Genomic DNA, 21,185 nt, shown 5'->3' with positions numbered 1-21,185 from the left:
TATTATTATTAATATTATATCAGCTTTTCCTGGGTAGAGAGGCTCTCCAGTGGCAGTGCTGGTTAGTTGAAACAAAAAATAACATTTATTTTTTACGGGTTTTAATGTCGCAAAGACTATACAAATTAAAGTGACCCATCCCAGGCACGTTTGAACAACTAAATCAAATGACACGTTATTAGATTATTAGTTGGGTTCAATTGAGGAAAGAGAGATAATTTTAATATGAAAACTCTGGGGTCAGGACCTCGCAAAACAATGTTGTTAAGTGTTTCCTCGTTTTAACCAGCTGGAGCAAAGAAGGAACCACATTCTGATCTGCAGCCCTATCTGCAGTGGTACAAATGTGTGTCATGGTGCATTTTCAGAACTCACCACACATAGGAGAACAGGTTGCTGTTTCAGCATAGAGTGACTAGACCATCAGGGCACTTAGGGGAAGATACGAAATGGCCCACAGTGATACATAGGAGATTCCTCATGATACATACTCCAGTGCTTAATTTGAAAAATAACAAGTGCCAGGGCCCAAAGCTCTGTTCAGAACAAGGTTGGCTTCACTGCTGGTGGCACCCGGTGTGACAATCGTTTTTGGCACACCCTCCCCACCCATGACCACCTCCACAGATTCCCTCACTACTGCCTTCCAACAATGCCCCTTACCTCTACATAGCCCCTCTCTCAAATACATTTACTTTGTTTTAAAGGGCTCGGCTTTACTAATAAGAATGTACATCTACCCAAATAAATCCTTCTTAGCAACATCAGAAATGCATTATAAAAGATTGGGGTGGGGAAACACAATGCTCTAAACTATACTATGCAGTTTGTATGCAGCTCTTTGATGCCATTTTATAAGTCACTGTTCCATACTAGGATTGTAACTCTCTTGATATGTGTCAATTTCTGATGCAGAAAAATAAAGGCTGGTTCCTAAAAATATATAGTGGTCGACACCAATGCTAGCCACTGGCTCTCAATACACATCCACTAACCCAAAAGATGATCTATCTAACATCCACTCTGTTTTTCGAGACATACTTTATCGTAGCGGGTCAGTGAAACAATACTAATGCACACAATATTGAATCACAAAAATATCTAAAAATAAATATTATGCACAAAAATACCAGCTTCCTGTACTTAACTAAGAATATCACAAATGCTGTCATGAATATAGGTTTTACTAATATTGATAACAAAAATATTGGAAAACAAAAATATTGTAACCTTTAAATAAACACATAAGTAGTCAAAAATATCACATCACAAGACATGGACTAAAATAATATTGCCAAAATAATTATATTATAATTACAAAACATGAAAATAACAACTTTGTAAGTTAAAATCTAAAAATAAAGTAAACATTAAACAACATAAAAACATATTTTATCAACATAACATTTCTAAAATGAATATAAATTGAATCACCCAAAATAAAAATAAAAACTACAATATTATTTTAAAATGTATATATTAAAAAATATATACATTTAAAATAAATATATACATATATATATATATATACACACACACATATATATATATATATATATATATATATATATATATATATATATATACTGAGTGATAAAAAGATCTGTTTTATAGAAATTCACTGAAAAAAACAAAAATGTAAATATTAAAGTAACATTATAGTTAGGTGAATATGTCAGTGACAACATTAATGTTTTGTACTGAAAAACACAAAAATTCACCAGTTACAGTAAGCAGAGCTAACTATAACCTGATCCCACCATGCACTGCTTATGAGTTATGACTCACATATTACGTCACTCACATGTTCTATGACAAAATTTATGACATTTATGACATCACTGTTGACATGTAAATTATATCATTGATGACATCACTGGTGACCTCACTGAGTACATTATCCAATGAGTGTCAGAATATTTGATAGTTTACATAGTGCATATTACTTTTTTAATCTAATTTTGTACAGCCTGTGTCCAGCTAATTGGTGTAAGTAAAATAAAGATTTCTTTTATAATCTTCTCTGGCTGACAAGAGAGGGTACTGGAAAGTTGGTGGACATACATCACATACGCTCCTAATTTATGTAAGCAGTCTGTTTCGGGCGCACTCAGGAGGATGCAAGTTGGCGTCCTGCCGAGCAGCAGAACAAAGTAATTTAGACAAGTAAGGTATGTCAAAAGATTTTTTGGTGCTTTTCGATACTTTCTGGCACATTAAGAAAATTAATTAACTAACTAAAAGAGAATCACCCTGTCCTATAGGGTGTATGAAACTGAGTCATGGCGGTTCCCATCTCTGTGAAAGCCGGAGTTTGAAATTAAATTGATTGTTCCTTTGCCAAGCAGTCCGAGACTCATGTAACAGTCCCAAAAATGATTTCAGTAAATTATGGGGCATGTGATTGACCCTTTAACTTAATATATTATAGTTAAAAACACTTATAAAAAGGTTATTCATTTATTTTGTTGCAGAAAAACAACCAGAAGCGCTTTTGATAGCTATTAAGAAATACTTTTGGAGATCAATGTTTAAAATGTTGGAACCAATAGGTGAGTAGTTCTTGACTTGCGGTTTTAAATTAATAAATTAATAAGAAGAAATGAAAATGAGGATTACATTTCTCACGTAAAGATTATAAAACAAACATTTATTTTATTTATGTTTAGATGCTACTGGCATAAAGAATTTTTCAGGTCTGAAGATGACCCATTATGTTTTTGTGTCTTTATATAGGGTCGAAACATTTACAAAATTAGATATGAATTAATGTTAAAATATAAGGTGACTTCAAGACACCTGTAATTAAGGAGTCCTTTTGAGGATCACTGGTCTTCTTTTTTAACCACATTGAGTTATTAGACAGACTTGTCTCAGCATAACTATTTCTACTTTCCACAGAAGACTGTGTGCACCAAGTACTAACCTATGTACATGTGCTTGTTTTGCTTCAGGATAAGGGCTATCTGTTAAGTTTTCACCATGGTATGAAGGCTGTATGTCATATGATCTTTAGCAGCTTCAGGCTTTGTCAATTTTAGTGAATAGTTGCTCTTTCGACATGTTTTGTATAGAGTGTACCCTATTCTTAGTAGATACTTTTTAATACTTTGGTGTGTATTTCTCATGAGATTTTCACTGTCTGCAAAGAGTGTCATAAGAGCAAACTTTCTCCATAGAGTAAACAGTGTTAACAGTACCTACTTTTCTACTTATATCTACTTCACTTCTCAATGTAGGTTCAGCCACTGTCAAGAGTCAACATCAAGTTGGCTATTCATCAAGTGTGTGGTATAGGGTCAATGGTGCACATAATACAAGCTTGCTTTACCTATTGGGGTTGTGTGTATGATAGCAGTAATGATGTTTCATATTATTCTGAGATATTTTGCAGTTACTTTCATAGCTATAATGCTATACCCGTTTATAAAGCAATGTGTACAAAAGAAGCTTAGATGATGTCATCAGTAATTTGATCAATTATGTCATTTGAGATGCCATCTCTGATGTCTGTGGTGTCATAAATGATGTCATAGAACATGTCATGCGGGATGTAATATGTGAGGTCACAAGCAGTGCATGGCCAGGGCGCAAGTTATAGTTCACCCAGCTAACTGTAATTGTCAAATTTTTGTGTTTTTTTATTTCAAAAGTTAATGTTACAACTGACATACCCACCTAACTATAATGTTAATTTAACATTTGTTCTTTCAGTGAATTTCTAAGGTCTTTTCCAAACAAAAACAGACTTTGAATCACACCTAACTATAATTTTATTTTAACCTTTGTTTTTTTTAGTGTGTTTATAGGGTTTTTTAAGGTAAATTCATATTTTATTACCATATGTAAAGCCAACCCCACTCCACTCACAGCTTCTGTCTGTGTGTGGCAGGGGTTTGGCCACAGGGCCTTCTGTTTTTTAAAGGGGAGATGGCCATGGGGCCCCCCTCCCTGAGCCTTATTATGTCCGGTGACCCCCATCCCCCATGACCTTATGTTTTTTAAAGCAGAAGTGGGCCAAGCGACCCCACCTTTCCTGAGTCTTGTAAGGCCCTGGGAAACTCATCCGCCAGGGCCATTTTGTAATGGGGGTGGGGCAGTGTGGCCGACCTCCCGAGCTTTTAAAAGGCCCTAAGGGTGTTATCTCTTTTTAAAGGGGAGAGGATCTGTGTGGCCCCCTCCCTGAGCCTTATTAGGCCCTGGGGACCCAACCCCCCAGAACCCTATTTTTGTCAAAGGGAGAGATCCTTGTGGACCGTCTGAGCTGTATTAGGCCTTGAGGAACCCATCACCCATGACCTCTTTTTTGGGGGGGCATGTGGTCCCTTTCCCCTAGTTATTATAGGCCCTGAGGAGCCCACCTCTGGGGACAAAACTTAAAAAAAGAGAGGGTGGCCACATGGGCCCCACTCTTTGCCGTATTAGGACCTTTGGACCCCATCCCCAAGGGCCTTTTTTTAAGTAAAGGGGAGGGGGCCTGTGGCTTTCAGACTTAGAAGTTTCTTTCTGAGCTTCAGAATGTCTGGCTGCATGCCTAATTCAATAAGAAATTTGTTCCATAACTTTTTCTGCACCGTCGTAAACATAGTTTGCTAGGTCTCACCTCAGACATTGTATGCACAGTCTGGCAGTCTGTTACATGATATTTTGTTGCCTTACAGTGGGCTTAGAGCCGACTCTTACTTACCATTGATTGGCTTCATTGTCACTCTCTTGCTTCTAAATCATTAGCACGTGTGGGCTTCACTTCCTTTTCTTGGCATTGTCCCTCTCCTGGAGCATGGACCCATTACTTGGGTCCTTCGACTGCTCCAATTTCAGGTGCTACTTTTTTTCTTCTTGCTTAACCAAATCTGCTAGAGTGCATGTGTTTTCTCGTTATCTGCCTCATGTATCTTTCATTAGCGACAGCGCTTGCTACCTTTCTGCTTCCACCTGCTCTTGTGTACTTATCCCGCCATGTGTTGCTTTTTTGCCAGTGTGCTTCTCCCCACCCTTGCCTTGCGCTCTGTTTCATTTTCTTCCTCATGATCCTCCCTCCCTCTGTTCTTGCCTTCTATGTTGCTTCCCACATCCACGCCTTCCACATTGCTATGCCCACCCATCTGTGTTGCATTCCCCTGCTCTCACTGTTACCTCTCCATTGCTTCACCCTCCCTTATGAAGTGTTCCACCCACCCGCACTACATTTTTTATGTTTAGCAAACCAACTCCGATCAGCAAACAGAAAAAAAAACCACTTGCAGCATTTTGTGGACAGGAGCATGCTTGATGTGCATGCCTACAAATTGATGCAGCCGGCTGCAAAAGAAATGTTTTCTTGTTCCAAATCCATCCTGCACAGCATTGAAAATACTGTAGAGCATGGCTACAACCATAGGCATAGCTACTAAGTCCCAAGTGCAAGACCTGTTGACTTTGCCAAAGCCAGTTTTGTTCTATGAGGCAGCTGTGCTGCATGTGTGTTGAGGTATAACGTCACAAATCTGTTTCCTCTCTCTCAGTTGAACCAAAGGTGTTAATAATGTTTTTTTTTTGTTCATTGTTGTTGGGGAAAACTGGTTTAATGAGAGCATGGATTTGTCACACCTAAAGGTCATTTTGTTGAGTTTGTTGGTTGTTAACTGTAGAAATGGTGAGTTTGAGTGCATTACACCAGTAATGCCACCTTTTGCATAAAATCCCTGCTTTACATTTAATTCCAGTAATTGTGTTTTTTTAATGGCATTCTGGTTGTGTTTAGGGGCATTTCAGAGCAATCCTAAGTCTCATGTATGGCTGATAGCATTGTGTTGGTTGCACAAGGATGTGGCGTGTTCTGTTGGCTGCATTGATGTTGAGGAATGGGTTCTTTCAGAGGTGTGCTTCCGCTCTGGTTTCTGATTTCTCTGATTCATTCATGAAGCATTCTGGTTTGATCAGGGGTGAACCGGACAGCTACATGTACGCATGGCTGTATTTGTACTGACGCTATACAGAGTGGAGCATCAGCATGCATGGTAATGGTAAAACCTAATTAGGAAATGGTGCTCTTCAAGTGCTCATTCAATGAGGCACTTCTCATGGTAGATGATAATCCTAGAATGAACTCCCCCAGCACATCAGGACAGCTGCTTCATACATGGATTTCCACAAGAAACTGAAAACCTGGCTCTTCAAATGATCCCATTTTTAGAACCCGCACTTACTCAGCAACTGCATATCCTCACAGGTGACACTTTTCGCACTCAAGATATCCATGTTATATTAAATTACAAGATGTTTGGGGAAGCTGTTGCCATTCGGCCTCCATCTGAAGAGTAGAGACAGTGAGAACCACAGGGGGTGACTCCGATGTTCAGTTTCCTAGAACCTTTTATGCTGCTGCTTAAGGTCTGTTTTCTTATTGCCTCCTTTTTGAGTATCTCGACTTATTAGAAAGCTGTTTGTGAGGGGCTGCTTGGAAGGAGACAGTAAGTTCATGGAATCTTTTCACTCCATGTGTGGGTGTCAAAAGAAGCTTTATACGTGCCCAAGGTCAGCCCAGGAATCATTTAATTGTGAATGCTGAGTCGGCGTGTATTTTAGTGTCTGTGCTATTTTTATTATGGTTTAGTTTGTGAGTCAAATTGAAGTGGCTCACTCCACCCAAAGCTCCTGGAAATCATCCAGACGTTTCCTGGCACATGGCAGGAATGAGCCCAGATTTTCTTAATTTATGCATTTTGGAATCACGGACTTCATCTGTATTTATTATTTTCTTATATTGTTGGTATTGGTACATATTTATTTCTGATGGATACAACTACCTGTGGATTCCTCACCTTATGAATTCGATAATTGCGCCAGCATTCGACGGAAAGTCTTCTTCCTAGCTGTCTACGTCGACGAAGACGTCATAATGGCACTGCTCCACGTGACTCCGTCTGACGTCAATGTGCCAATCAGAGGTCCTCGTCGGCGTACTGACGTCATTTTTCCTTTTTCTGTGCTTCGACGCCAACGGTTTTTCTTACTGGCCCGTTGGTAACTGTAACGATTTCTCGAAGTTACAATGTCGCCTCCGAAGAAGTCCAGTTTTAAGCCGTGTAGGGAATGCGGGGGTCGGATGTCAGTGACCGACCCCCATTCAGACTGTATTTGGTGTTTAAGCTCCTAACATGATGTGGAAGGTTGTTTTTCGTGTCAGAGCATGAATCCGAAAGCTCTGAAAGAACGCGAGACAAAGCTTTACTTAGCCAAGGCAAAGAAGAAGGAACACAAGAAAGTTTCCTCCCATGCTTCTCCCAAAAAACATAAGAAGCGGCATCATCATGACTCTCGGCGCCGTCATGACTCTCGGCGCCGTTCGGAGCGGAGGCGATCGAGGAGTCGTTCGAGGTCGAGGTCTCGTTCATCACGGTGCCAGAAGACGTGGGAGATGAGTCCTACTGTCACGCCTCAGCCGGAGAGTCCAGGGTTGTCACCGGCGCCTTCAGTCTATGAGGTCACTCAAGGTAGTCCTCACTTTTCACCGGCGCCGAGGGATCCTGATGTTCACCAGACATCTGCACAGCAGTACCCGGCTTTCCCGACTCCAGGGACGGATCCGGCCACATTTTTTAAGACGATGTATGCTGTTTTTCAATCCATGGCCCCTGCTGGTGCACCGGCGGGTCCCACGGGGCCATTGCCATTCAATTTGGGCTCGCCGGTGTCGTACAGGGCTGCTCCATTCATGCCCTTCTGCCCTACAGAGTCTGGTGGTCCGGCGCCAGGGGTCTCCCCTGGCAGGAGTCCTTCGCCTGGGACCGTGGATCCGTTGGCATCTCATCCGACTCCTTCTCCGCGCCATCTGGCGTCATTGATGGCCTCATCCAGACCGGCTCCATCTCCTTCCGTTCATTCGGCTTCGAGGAGGTCATCTGCCGACTTCGGGCCAGCGCCGGCTCCGACGCCGGTTGAATCCAGGAGCCTTCCTGAACCGATTCGGGGTCTGAGATCGTCGGCGTCAATGGAGTCCTTGTCGACACCGGCTCTGGAAACTCATCTTAGATCTCGAAGGAAGGCTTTGAGGCTTCTGGAGGAAGAGGAATACAGAAGGCTTGAGGAAGGTGAGATAGAGCCTTCTGATGACTTCCAGGGGCTTGCCACTGCAAGTGGCTTGGATACTTCCCCGGAGTGGGACATTGCTTCTCCGGGGGAGTTTACTGAAGAGGCCGCCTCCTTCCTGTGAGAAGGTAGCCTCTTTCTAGCCTTGTTACCCCCACTTTTGGCCTGTTTGTGAGTGTATGTCAGGGTGTTTGTCACTGTTTTCACTGTCTCACTGGGATCCTGATAGCCAGGCCTCAGTGCTCATAGTGAAAACACTATGTTTTCAGTATGTTTGTTATGTGTCACTGGGATCCTGCTGGTCAGGACCCCAGTGCTCATAGGTTTGTGGCCTATATGTATGTGTCACTGGGACCCTGTCACACAGGGCCCCAGTGCTCATAGGTGTGCATGTATATGTTCCCTGTGTGGTGCCTAACTGTCTCACTGAGGCTCTGCTAACCAGAACCTCAGTGGTTATGCTCTCTCATTACTTTTAAATTGTCACTAACAGGCTAGTGACCAATTTTACCAATTTACATTGGCTTACTGGAACACCCTTATAATTCCCTAGTATATGGTAGTGAGGTACCCATGGTATTGGGGTTCCAGGAGATCCCTATGGGCTGCAGCATTTCTTTTGCCACCCATAGGGAGCTCTGACAATTCTTACACAGGCCTGCCACTGCAGCCTGAGTGAAATAACGTCCACGTTATTTCACAGCCATTTTACACTGCACTTAAGTAACTTATAAGTCACCTATATGTCTAACCTTTACCTGGTAAAGGTTGGGTGCAAAGTTACTTAGTGTGAGGGCACCCTGGCACTAGCCAAGGTGCCCCCACATTGTTCAGAGCCAATTCCCTGAACTTTGTGAGTGCGGGGACACCATTACACGCGTGCACTACATATAGGTCACTACCTATATGTAGCTTCACAATGGTAACTCCGAATATGGCCATGTAACATGTCTATGATCATGGAATGGCCCCCTCTATGTCATCCTGGCATAGTTGGCACAATCCCATGATCCCAGTGGTCTGTAGCACAGACCCTGGTACTGCCAAACTGCCCTTCCTGGAGTTTCACTGCAGCTGCTGCTGCTGCCAACCCCTCAGACAGGCAGCTGCCCTCCTGGGGTCCAGCCAGGCCTGGCCCAGGATGGCAGAACAAAGAACTTCCTCTGAGAGAGGGTGTGACACCCTCTCCCTTTGGAAAATGGTGTGAAGGCAGGGGAGGAGTAGCCTCCCCCAGCCTCTGGAAATGCTTTGTTGGGCACAGAGGTGCCCAATTCTGCATAAGCCAGTCTACACCGGTTCAGGGACCCCTTAGCCCCTGCTCTGGCGCGAAACTGGACAAAGGAAAGGGGAGTGACCACTCCCCTGACCTGCACCTCCCCTGGGAGGTGTCCAGAGCTCCTCCAGTGTGCTCCAGACCTCTGCCATCTTGGAAACAGAGGTGCTGCTGGCACACTGGACTGCTCTGAGTGGCCAGTGCCACCAGGTGACGTTAGAGACTCCTGCTGATAGGCTCCTTCAGGTGTTAGTAGCCTATCCTCTCTCCTAGGTAGCCAAACCCTCTTTTCTGGCTATTTAGGGTCTCTGTCTCTGGGGAAACTTTAGATAACGAATGCAAGAGCTCATCCGAGTTCCTCTGCATCTCTCTCTTCACCTTCTGATAAGGAAACGACTGCTGACCGCGCTGGAAGCCTGCAAACCTGCAACATAGTAGCAAAGACGACTACTGCAACTCTGTAACGCTGATCCTGCCGCCTTCTCGACTGTTTTCCTGCTTGTGCATGCTGTGGGGGTAGCCTGCCTCCTCTCTGCACCAGAAGCTCCGAAGAAATCTCCCGTGGGTCAACGGAATCTTCCCCCTGCAACCGCAGGCACCAAAAAGCTGCATTACCGGTCCCTTGGGTCTCCTCTCAGCACAACGAGCGAGGTCCCTCGAATCCAGCGACTCTGTCCAAGTGACCCCCACAGTCCAGTGACTCTTCAGCCCAAGTTTGGTGGAGGTAAGTCCTTGCCTCACCTCGCTGGGCTGCATTGCTGGGAACCGCGACTTTGCAGCTACTCCGGCCCCTGTGCACTTCCGGCGGAAATCCTTTGTGCACAGCCAAGCCTGGGTCCACGGCACTCTAACCTGCATTGCACGACTTTCTAAGTTGGTCTCCGGCGACGTGGGACTCCTTTGTGCAACTTCGGCAAGTACCGTTTCACGCATCCTTGTAGTGCCTGTTTCTGGCACTTCTCCGGGTGCTACCTGCTTCAGTGAGGGCTCTTTGTCTTGCTCGACGTCCCCTCTCTCTTCAGGTCCAATTTGAGACCTCCTGGTCCCTCCTGGGCCCCAGCAGCGTCCAAAAACGCCAAATGCACAATTTGCGCCTAGCAAGGCTTGTTGGCGTCCTTTCGGCGGGAAAACACTTCTGCACAATTTTCCAAGGCAAGAGGGATCCGTCCACCAAAGAGGAAGTCTCTAGCCCTTTTCGTTCCTGCAGAAACCTCAGCTTCTTCTGTCCAGTCGAAGCTTCTTTGCACCAGCAGCTGGCATTTCCTGGGCATCTGCCCATCTCCGACTTGCTTGTGACTTTTGGACTTGGTCCCCTTGTTCCACAGGTACCCTAGATTGGAAATCCACAGTTGTTGCATTGCTGGTTTGTGTCTTTCCTGCATTATTCCTCTAACACGACTATTTTGTCCTTAGGGGAACTTTAGTGCACTTTGCACTCACTTTTCAGGGTCTTGGGGAGGGTTATTTTTCTAACTCTCACTATTTTCTAATAGTCCCAGCGACCCTCTACAAGGTCACATAGGTTTGGGGTCCATTCGTGGTTTCGCATTCCACTTTTGGAGTATATGGTTTGTGTTGCCCCTATCCCTATGTTTCCCCATTGCATCCTATTGTAACTATACATTGTTTGCACTGTTTTCTAAGACTATACTGCATATTTTTGCTATTGTGTATATATATCTTGTGTATATTTCCTATCCTCTCACTGAGGGTACACTCTAAGATACTTTGGCATATTGTCATAAAAATAAAGTACCTTTATTTTTAGTATAACTGTGTATTGTGTTTTCTTATGATATTGTGCATATGACACTAAGTGGTACTGTAGTAGCTTCACACGTCTCCTAGTTCAGCCTGAGCTGCTCTGCTAAGCTACCATTATCTATCAGCCTAAGCTGCTAGACACCCTATACACTAATAAGGGATAACTGGGCCTGGTGCAAGGTGCAAGTACCCCTTGGTACTCACTACAAGCCAGTCCAGCCTCCTACATTGGTTGTGCAGTGGTGGGATAAGTGCTTGAGACTACTTACCACTCTTGTCATTGTACTTTTCATAAGAGAAAAATATACAAAACAAGGTCAGTGTATATACACATAGCCAAAAAGTTTTGCATTTCCTCTTTTCACTCTTTTCTAAGTGCTGAAAAGTACTTCTAAACTTTCAAAAAGTTCTTAAAAGTTTAAAAAGTTTTTTTCTGTCTTTCCAAAAAGTTCTGAAAACTTTTTTCTCTTTTTCTATCTCTTTAACTCTCTCTAAAAAATGTCTGGCACAGGCCAAAGTGTTGATCTGTCCAAATTTGCATATGACAACCTTAGCTGGAAAAGAGCAAGGAGTCTCTGTATAGAGAGAGGTTTGAGTGTAGGGAAGAATCCTTCCTTGGAACTGTTACGTAACATGCTTAGAGAACAGGATAAGGCCATAGGTGCCCCATCTGTTGAAAAGGTACCTAATAGTTCCCAATCTGATTCAGGGACTCCCCCAGGAAAAGATTCAGGAAAGAAACTTCCTAGCCTGCCCATTACTAGACAATCTAGCATAGATGGTAATGATGATGAGCCACACCAAATAAATAGTGTTGTCTCACATCATAGCAAAAGCATTTATTCTCACCATACTAGTAGTAATGTTTCTGTAAACCAAGCTGTTAGGGTGCCTTCTGTAAGGGACAGGTCTCCTTCTGTACCTCCCACCAACCCTGATGACAGAATGTTAGAGAGGGAACTCAATAAGTTGAGGGTGGAACAAACCAGACTGAAGCTTAAAAAGCAACAGCTGGATTTGGATAGACAGTCTTTTGAATTAGAGAAGGAAAGACAGAAGTTGGGTTTAGATACCCATGGTGGCAGCAGCAGTATTCCCCATAGTCATCCTGCAAAAGAGCATGATTCCAGGAATCTGCACAAGATAGTTCCCCCTTATAAGGAGGGGGATGACATTAACAAGTGGTTTGCTGCACTTGAGAGGGCCTGTGTTGTACAGGATGTCCCTCAAAGGCAGTGGGCTGCTATCCTATGGCTATCATTTAGTGGAAAAGGTAGGGATAGGCTCCTTACTGTGAAAGAAAATGATGCTAATAATTTCCAAGTTCTTAAGAATGCACTCCTGGATGGTTATGGCTTAACCACTGAACAGTACAGGATAAAGTTCAGAGAGACCAAAAAGGAGTCTTCACAAGACTGGGTTGATTTCATTGACCATTCAGTGAAGGCCTTGGAGGGGTGGTTACATGGCAGTAAAGTTACTGATTATGACAGCCTGTATAACTTGATCCTGAGAGAGCATATTCTTAATAATTGTGTGTCTGATTTGTTGCACCAGTACCTGGTAGACTCTGATCTGACCTCTCCCCAAGAATTGGGAAAGAAGGCAGACAAATGGGTCAGAACAAGGGTGAACAGAAAAGTTCATACAGGGGGTGACAAAGATGGCAATAAGAAGAAAGATGGTGAAAAATCTCAAGATAAGCATGGGGATAAGGGTAAAACCAAAGATCCCACTTCAAATCTTAAACACTCTTCAGAGGGTGGGGATAAAACAAATTCTTCCTCTTCTTCCCAACCTGCACACATTAAAAAGCCTTGGTGCTTTGTGTGTAAAAATAGAGGCCATAGGCCAGGGGATAAGTCCTGTCCAGGTAAACCCCATGAGCCTACCACCACTAATACATCAAGCTCTAGTGCCCCTAGCAGTAGTGGTACTAGTGGTGGGACTGCTGGCAACAGTCAAGCAAAGGGTGTAGTTGGGTTCACTTTTGGGTCCATAGTAGAAACTGGGGTAGTCACTCCCAAGACAGTTTCTGTCACACCTAGTGGCATTGGCCTTGCCACACTGGCTGCTTGTCCCCTTACAATGGATAAGTACAGGCAGACAGTTTCAATAAATGGTGTTGAGGCCTTGGCCTACAGGGACACAGGTGCCAGTTTCACTTTGGTGACTGAAAACCTAGTGCACCCTGATCAACACATCATTGGACAACAGTGTAAAATTATTGATGTCCATAACTCCACTAAGTTTCTTCCCTTAGCTATAATTCAGTTTAGTTGGGGTGGAGTTACTGGCCCTAAGCAGGTGGTGGTATCACCTAGCTTACCTGTAGACTGTCTCTTAGGTAATGACCTAGAGGCCTCAGGTTGGGCTGATGTAGAGTGTTATGCCCATGCAGCCATGCTGGGCATCCCTGAGGAATTGTTCCCTCTCATTTCTACTGAAATGAAAAAGCAAAGGAGAGAAGGCCTGAAAACTCAGGATCCCTCTCCATCAACAGGTAAAAAGGGTATCACAGTATCCCCTAACCACCCTACCATTCAGGATACCATTCCTGTGGTGGGAGAAACCTCTCCTGGGGTGGCACCTGTTCCAAGGGAATCATCAGCTGGCAAAGCTGGACTCCCTGAGGTAGAAGTACCTCTCTGTGGGATAACTAACATTGGTGACAAAAAGAGCACCATTTTAGTTAACATGGAGCATCCCTCCAACCCTCCCAGAGAAACTTTAGTGCAGAAACCCTGCACTGCCTCACAACACTTAGGACAGCATCCCTGCCCTAGTGTGGAGCTGATAGGACAGCATCCCTGCCCTGCTCCAACCCAAGAGAAACAGCATCCCTGTTCTCTCTTCCAGCCATATGGACAAAGTTTTTGCCCAGCTATGGCTTTTCTGAGACAGCATCCCTGTCTGGCATTTCCATCACTACAAATAGGTTCAGTGGAGAATTCCCACTGCTCTAAACTAAAACTTACTGATAGAAACTCTGAAAATACATCTTCACATTGTTGCTTAGCTAAAAAACTTCAAACAGGGTGGTTTACATCCCCACAGGGAAGTAACCACATAGTGGATGATAAAGGGAGTAACCAGTCTATTGCAGAGCTACTCTCTACTTATCACCACTTAGACAATAAAGTCTCAACTGGCCAAGGTTAGCCTTATTGTCCTTCGTTTGGGGGGGGGTTGTGTGAGAAGGTAGCCTCTTTCTAGCCTTGTTACCCCCACTTTTGGCCTGTTTGTGAGTGTATGTTAGGGTGTTTGTCACTGTTTTCACTGTGTCACTGGGATCCTGATAGCCAGGCCTCAGTGCTCATAGGTTTGTGGCCTATATGTATGTGTCACTGGGACCCTGTCACACAGGGCCCCAGTGCTCATAGGTGTGCATGTATATGTTCCCTGTGTGGTGCCTAACTGTCTCACTGAGGCTCTGCTAACCAGAACCTCAGTGGTTATGCTCTCTCATTACTTTTAAATTGTCACTAACAGGCTAGTGACCAATTTTACCAATTTACATTGGCTTACTGGAACACCCTTATAATTCCCTAGTATATGGTACTGAGGTACCCAGGGTATTGGGGTTCCAGGAGATCCCTATGGGCTGCAGCATTTCTTTTGCCACCCATAGGGAGCTCTGACAATTCTTACACAGGCCTGCCACTGCAGCCTGAGTGAAATAACGTCCACGTTATTTCACAGCCATTTTACACTGCACTTAAGTAACTTATAAGTCACCTATATGTCTAACCTTTACCTGGTAAAGGTTGGGTGCAAAGTTACTTAGTGTGAGGGCACCCTGGCACTAGCCAAGGTGCCCCCACATTGTTCAGAGCCAATTCCCTGAACTTTGTGAGTGCGGGGACACCATTACACGCGTGCACTACATATAGGTCACTACCTATATGTAGCTTCACAATGGTAACTCCGAATATGGCCATCCTGGCATAGTTGGCACAATCCCATGATCCCAGTGGTCTGTAGCACAGACCCTGGTACTGCCAAACTGCCCTTCCTGGGGTTTCACTGCAGCTGCTGCTGCTGCCAACCCCTCAGACAGGCAGCTGCCCTCCTGGGGTCCAGCCAGGCCTGGCCCAGGATGGCAGAACAAAGAACTTCCTCTGAGAGAGGGTGTGACACCCTCTCCCTTTGGAAAATGGTGTGAAGGCAGGGGAGGAGTAGCCTCCCCCAGCCTCTGGAAATGCTTTGTTGGGCACAGAGGTGCCCAATTCTGCATAAGCCAGTCTACACTGGTTCAGGGACCCCTTAGCCCCTGCTCTGGCGCGAAACTGGACAAAGGAAAGGGGAGTGACCACTCCCCTGACCTGCACATCCCCTGGGAGGTGTCCAGAGCTCCTCCAGTGTGCTCCAGACCTCTGCCATCTTGGAAACAGAGGTGCTGCTGGCACACTGGACTGCTCTGAGTGGCCAGTGCCACCAGGTGACGTTAGAGACTCCTGCTGATAGGCTCCTTCAGGTGTTAGTAGCCTATCCTCTCTCCTAGGTAGCCAAACCCTCTTTTCTGGCTATTTAGGGTCTCTGTCTCTGGGGAAACTTTAGATAACGAATGCAAGAGCTCATCCGAGTTCCTCTGCATCTCTCTCTTCACCTTCTGATAAGGAAACGACCGCTGACCGCGCTGGAAGCCTGCAAACCTGCAACATAGTAGCAAAGACGACTACTGCAACTCTGTAACGCTGATCCTGCCGCCTTCTCGACTGTTTTCCTGCTTGTGCATGCTGTGGGGGTAGCCTGCCTCCTCTCTGCACCAGAAGCTCCGAAGAAATCTCCCGTGGGTCGACGGAATCTTCCCCCTGCAACCGCAGGCACCAAAAAGCTGCATTACCGGTCCCTTGGGTCTCCTCTCAGCACGACGAGCGAGGTCCCTCGAATCCAGCGACTCTGTCCAAGTGACCCCCACAGTCCATTGACTCTTCAGCCCAAGTTTGGTGGAGGTAAGTCCTTTCCTCACCTCGCTGGGCTGCATTGCTGGGAAACGCGACTTTGCAGCTACTCCGGCCCCTGTGCACTTCCGGCGGAAATCCTTTGTGCACAGCCAAGCCTGGGTCCACGGCACTCTAACCTGCATTGCACGACTTTCTAAGTTGGTCTCCGGCGACGTGGGACTCCTTTGTGCAACTTCGGCGAGCACCGTTTCACGCATCCTCGTAGTGCCTGTTTCTGGCACTTTTCCGGGTGCTACCTGCTTTAGTGAGGGCTCTTTGTCTTGCTCGACGTCCCCTCTCTCTTCAGGTCCAATTTGCGACCTCCTGGTCCCTCGTGGGCCCCAGCAGCGTCCAAAAACGCCAAACAAACGATTTGCGCCTAGCAAGGCTTGTTGGCGTCCCTTCGGCGGGAAAACACTTCTGCACGACTTTCCAAGGCGAGAGGGATCCGTCCACCAAAGAGGAAGTCTCTAGCCCTTTTCGTTCTTGCAGAAACCTCAGCTTCTTCTGTCCAGTCGAAGCTTCTTTGCACCCGCAGCTGGCATTTCCTGGGCATCTGCCCATCTCCGACTTGCTTGTGACTTTTGGACTTGGTCCCCTTGTTCCACAGGTACCCTAGATTGGAAATCCACAGTTGTTGCATTGCTGGTTTGTGTCTTTCCTGCATTATTCCTCTAACACGACTATTTTGTCCTTAGGGGAACTTTAGTGCACTTTGTACTCACTTTTCAGGGTCTTGGGGAGGGTTATTTTTCTAACTCTCACTATTTTCTAATAGTCCCAGCGACCCTCTACAAGGTCACATAGGTTTGGGGTCCATTCGTGGTTCGCATTCCACTTTTGGAGTATATGGTTTGTGTTGCCCCTATCCCTATGTTTCCCCATTGCATCCTATTGTAACTATACATTGTTTGCACTGTTTTCTAAGACTATACTGCATATTTTTGCTATTGTGTATATATATCTTGTGTATATTTCCTATCCTCTCACTGAGGGTACACTCTAAGATACTTTGGCATATTGTCATAAAAATAAAGTACCTTTATTTTTAGTATAACTGTGTATTGTGTTTTCTTATGATATTGTGCATATGACACTAAGTGGTACTGTAGTAGCTTCACACGTCTCCTAGTTCAGCCTGAGCTGCTCTGCTAAGCTACCATTATCTATCAGCCTAAGCTGCTAGACACCCTATACACTAATAAGGGATAACTGGGCCTGGTGCAAGGTGCAAGTACCCATTGGTACTCACTACAAGCCAGTCCAGCCTCCTACACTTCCATGCTGTGGTGAGGAAGGAAGCTGATTACCTGGATTTGCATTTGTACGCTGCAGAAGTAAAGACTAACCTGCTCACAGAGGTTCTTCATCCATCTTCCTCCAGTGCTGACCCTTTGCTGCCTTTTAATGAGGCTTTGACGGAGCCTATTTTAGACCTATGGAAAAAGCCGGTGACATCTCCTGCTTTAAACAGGGCAGTGGCGAGGAGGCATAGAAGTGCCCCAGGAGATCCAGTTTTTCTGTCTCGTCACCCGGCTCCGGAGAGCTTGGTGGTTCAGGCATCATGTTCTGCAAAGTCTGCCCCCGGTACATTCCCAGGTGTTCCGACGGACAGAGAATCCAAGAGGATGGAGAGGTCTTCGAAGAAAATGTTCTCCTCTTGCAGCATGGCCCTAAAAGCTACCAATTCCACTTGTGTGCTAGGCAGATATATCCATGCCCTAATGGACTCTGCTAAGGAGATGGCAAAAGATCTGCCAGAGGAAATGCAAAAATCTTTTGGGTCCCTTTTCTTGGATGCACATGCTGCTGCGCAGCAGATTATACAATCTGGCCTGGATATCACGGATTCCATTGCCAGGGCCATGGGAACATCGGTGGCTACAAGAAGGCATGCCTGGTTAAGGTCTACGGGTTTCTCATCAGATGTACAATCCACTTTAATGGACCTTCCGTTTGATGGGGAAAAGCTGTTTGGGGACAAGGCAGACTCTGCCCTTGAACGGTTTAAGGACTGTCGGGCTACAGCTAAGTCCCTGGGTTTGCAGGCCCCTTCTACTACATTGTACAGACCTTTTCGTAGGTTTCGAGGATTTGTTAGAGGCTTTGCCTTTCAAAGGTCTCAATCTTATGCCCGGCAACCTGCCAATCCGCCCTATCGTGCCTTCAGAGGGCGGGGTAGGGGTAGGGCTAGAGGTCCAGCCCAGCAGCTCTCTTCTTCTTCATCCTCCTCTGGTGGACAACAGCAGAAGCAGCCCTAGTTTTCCCCACTTTATCAGTCATATTTCTCCTGTAGGGGGAAGATTGAGTATTTTTCTACAGAAATGGAGGTCAATTACAACAGACTCATGGGTGCTAGGAATTGTGGAAAAGGCTATGCTCTCCCCTTTCAGGAGTTTCCTCCTCCCTTTCCCCCCATCCCTCCTTTTGTTCAGAAGACCATCTTGTGTTGTTGCAACAGGAGGTTGTCACCATGTTGGCAAAGGGCGCTATAGAGTTGGTGCCGTTGCAGGAAAGGGGTCAGGGGTGTTATTCAAGATATTTCCTGATTCCCAAAGAGGACGGTCGGTTGCGGCCGATCCTAGACTTGAGGATTTTGAATTTGTTCCTCAAGCAGGAAAAATTCAAAATGCTGACCCTAGCGCAGGTGCTATTGGCGTTGAACGAAGGAGACTGGATGGTGTCTGTCGACTTGCAGGACGCGTACTTTCATGTTCCCATACTCAAGTCGCACAGGAAGTATCTTCGTTTTGTGGTCGGATCGCAACATTACCATTTTGCGGTCCTTCCGTTTGGACTTACTTCAGCACCCCGGGTCTTCACAAAGGTGATGGCAGTTGTTGCAGCACATCTCAGAAAGAGGGAGGTAGCGTTTTTTCCCTACCTGGACGATTGGTTGATCAAAGCCAAGTCTCCAGAGATTGTGTTGTCTCATCTGCGAATGACAACACAGTTGTTGTTCGATCTGGGTTTTTCGGTGAACGTACCCAAATCTCACCTGGAGCCCTCTCAACGCCTCCTGTTCATAGGGGCAGTACTGGGCACGACAAAGTTTCGGGCCTACCCCCGCCTCAGCGGGTACGGGACATTCAGGCGCTGATTCCTTTGTTTCAAAGTGGAACGGCAGTTCCAGTCCTCAAGGTCTTACGCCTGCTAGGTCTGTTTGCTTCTTGCATTCTGTTGGTCACTCATGCTCGCTGGCATATGAGGGCTCTTCAGTGGTGCCTCCGCAGACAGTGGTTCCAGCACAAGGGGGATCTCAGGGATTCAATAAAGATCTCCAGGGACGCTGTAGCGGATCTTCTTTGGTGGGCAGAGGACGGCAACCTTTCCCAAGGAAAACCGCTTTCACTGCCTCCTCCAGTGGCCACAGTGATTTTGGATGCTTCCACTCTAGGGTGGGGAGCTCATCTGGGGGACCTGGAGATCAAGGGTCATTGGTCTCCAGCGGAACAGATGTTGCATATCAATCTGTTGGAGTTGCGGGCGGTACGTTTGGCGCTCAAGGCCTTCCTCCCTTCCCTTCGCGGTCAGTCAGTTCAGATCCTGACGGACAACACTACTGCGATGTGGTATATAAACAAGCAGTGAGGAGTGGCGTTGTTTCTTCTTTGCCGAGAAGCCCTCCGACTCTGGTCCTGGGCTCAGGACCATCAGATTTGCTTGATGGCAAATCATTTGGCCGGAGTGTTGAATGTACGTGGGGACGTTCTCAGTCGTCACTTCTCATTGGATCACGAGTGGCGCCTCCATCCGGATCTAGTTCTCCACATCTTCGAGATGTGGGGTACTCCTCAGGTGGATTTATTTGCCACTCTGGAGAACGCGCATTGCCCGTTATTCGGCAGCCTCCAGTATCTGATGCAAGGGGTGTTGGGGGACGCGTTTCAGATGTCCTGGAGCGGCCAGTTGCTTTACGCGTTTCCCCCATACCTTTGATTCCTCGGGTTTTGAGGAAGGTTCGTCAAGACCGGGCCCAAGTCATATTGGTGGCACCGGACTGGCCGAGAAGGGTATGGTATACAGACCTACTTATACTCTCTCAGTGCCCTCCGCTCCGTCTCCCGCTCAGGGCAGATCTCCTCTCTCAATCGCAGGGGCAGGTTTTACACCCCCACCTCCAGAGCCTGCACCTTCATGCCTGGAGATTGAACGGGGCAACCTAAGTTCCTTTTCTCTCCCACCGGATGTAGTGGATGTTATACTGTCGTCCATGCGACACTCCACTAAATCTATTTATGCCGGAAGATGGGCAAAATTTGTGCTGTGGTGTGGAGAGAACCAAAAAGATACTTTGAAGGCCCATCATTCAGATGTACTTTTGTTTGTTCTTGGTTTTGCAAAGAAAGGCTGTGCTATAGCTACAGTTAAGGGTTATTTGGCAGCTCTGTCGGCGTTTCTTTGCCTTCCGGACCAGCCATCTTTATTCAAGTCTCCGATTGTACATAGGTTCCTTAAGGGTTTGGTGAATAGTTTTCCTCCTACTCCTTTTCATATGCCTCAGTGGAACTTAAATCTTGTTTTATCATTCTTAATGGGTTCGCCGTTTGAGCCCATGCATTCATGTCCATTGAGATATTTAACCTTCAAGACTGTTTTCTTAATCGCAATTACTTCTGCGTGGACGATTGGAGAGCTTCAGGCACTTTCCGTAAAGCCTCCTTTCACCATGTTTTTCCCTGATAAAGTGGTTCTAAAAACCAGGGCTGCTTTTCTACCAAAAGTTGTCACCCCTTTTCATATAGGGCAAAATATCACTCTTCCTGCGTTTTTCCCTCCTCCCCACCCGTCTAAAGAAGAAGAGAGACTCCATAGGTTAGACCCTCAGAGGGCCCTGAGTTTTTACTTCGAAAGGACTAAGGACTTCCGTTTAGATGAGCAACTGTTTGTTGGATATGCTGGTCAGCAAAAGGGCAGAGCGGTTCAGAAAAGGACACTCTCCAGGTGGGTCATCTTGTGTATCAAGATCTGTTACTCTTTGGCAAAAAAGGTCCCTCCTGAAGGTATCAGGGCCCATTCTACTAGAGCTAAATCTGCATCCTCAGCTCTGGTGAGGGGAGTTCCATTAATAGATATATGTAAAGCGGCAACTTGGGCGTCCCTCCATACTTTCGTGAAACATTACTGTTTAG

This window comes from Pleurodeles waltl, chromosome 3_1 (assembly GCF_031143425.1).
Source record: "Pleurodeles waltl isolate 20211129_DDA chromosome 3_1, aPleWal1.hap1.20221129, whole genome shotgun sequence".
NCBI lineage: Eukaryota > Metazoa > Chordata > Amphibia > Caudata > Salamandridae > Pleurodeles > Pleurodeles waltl.
The sequence above is the reverse complement of the archived record's forward strand: the minus strand, read 5'-3'. Positions refer to the sequence as shown.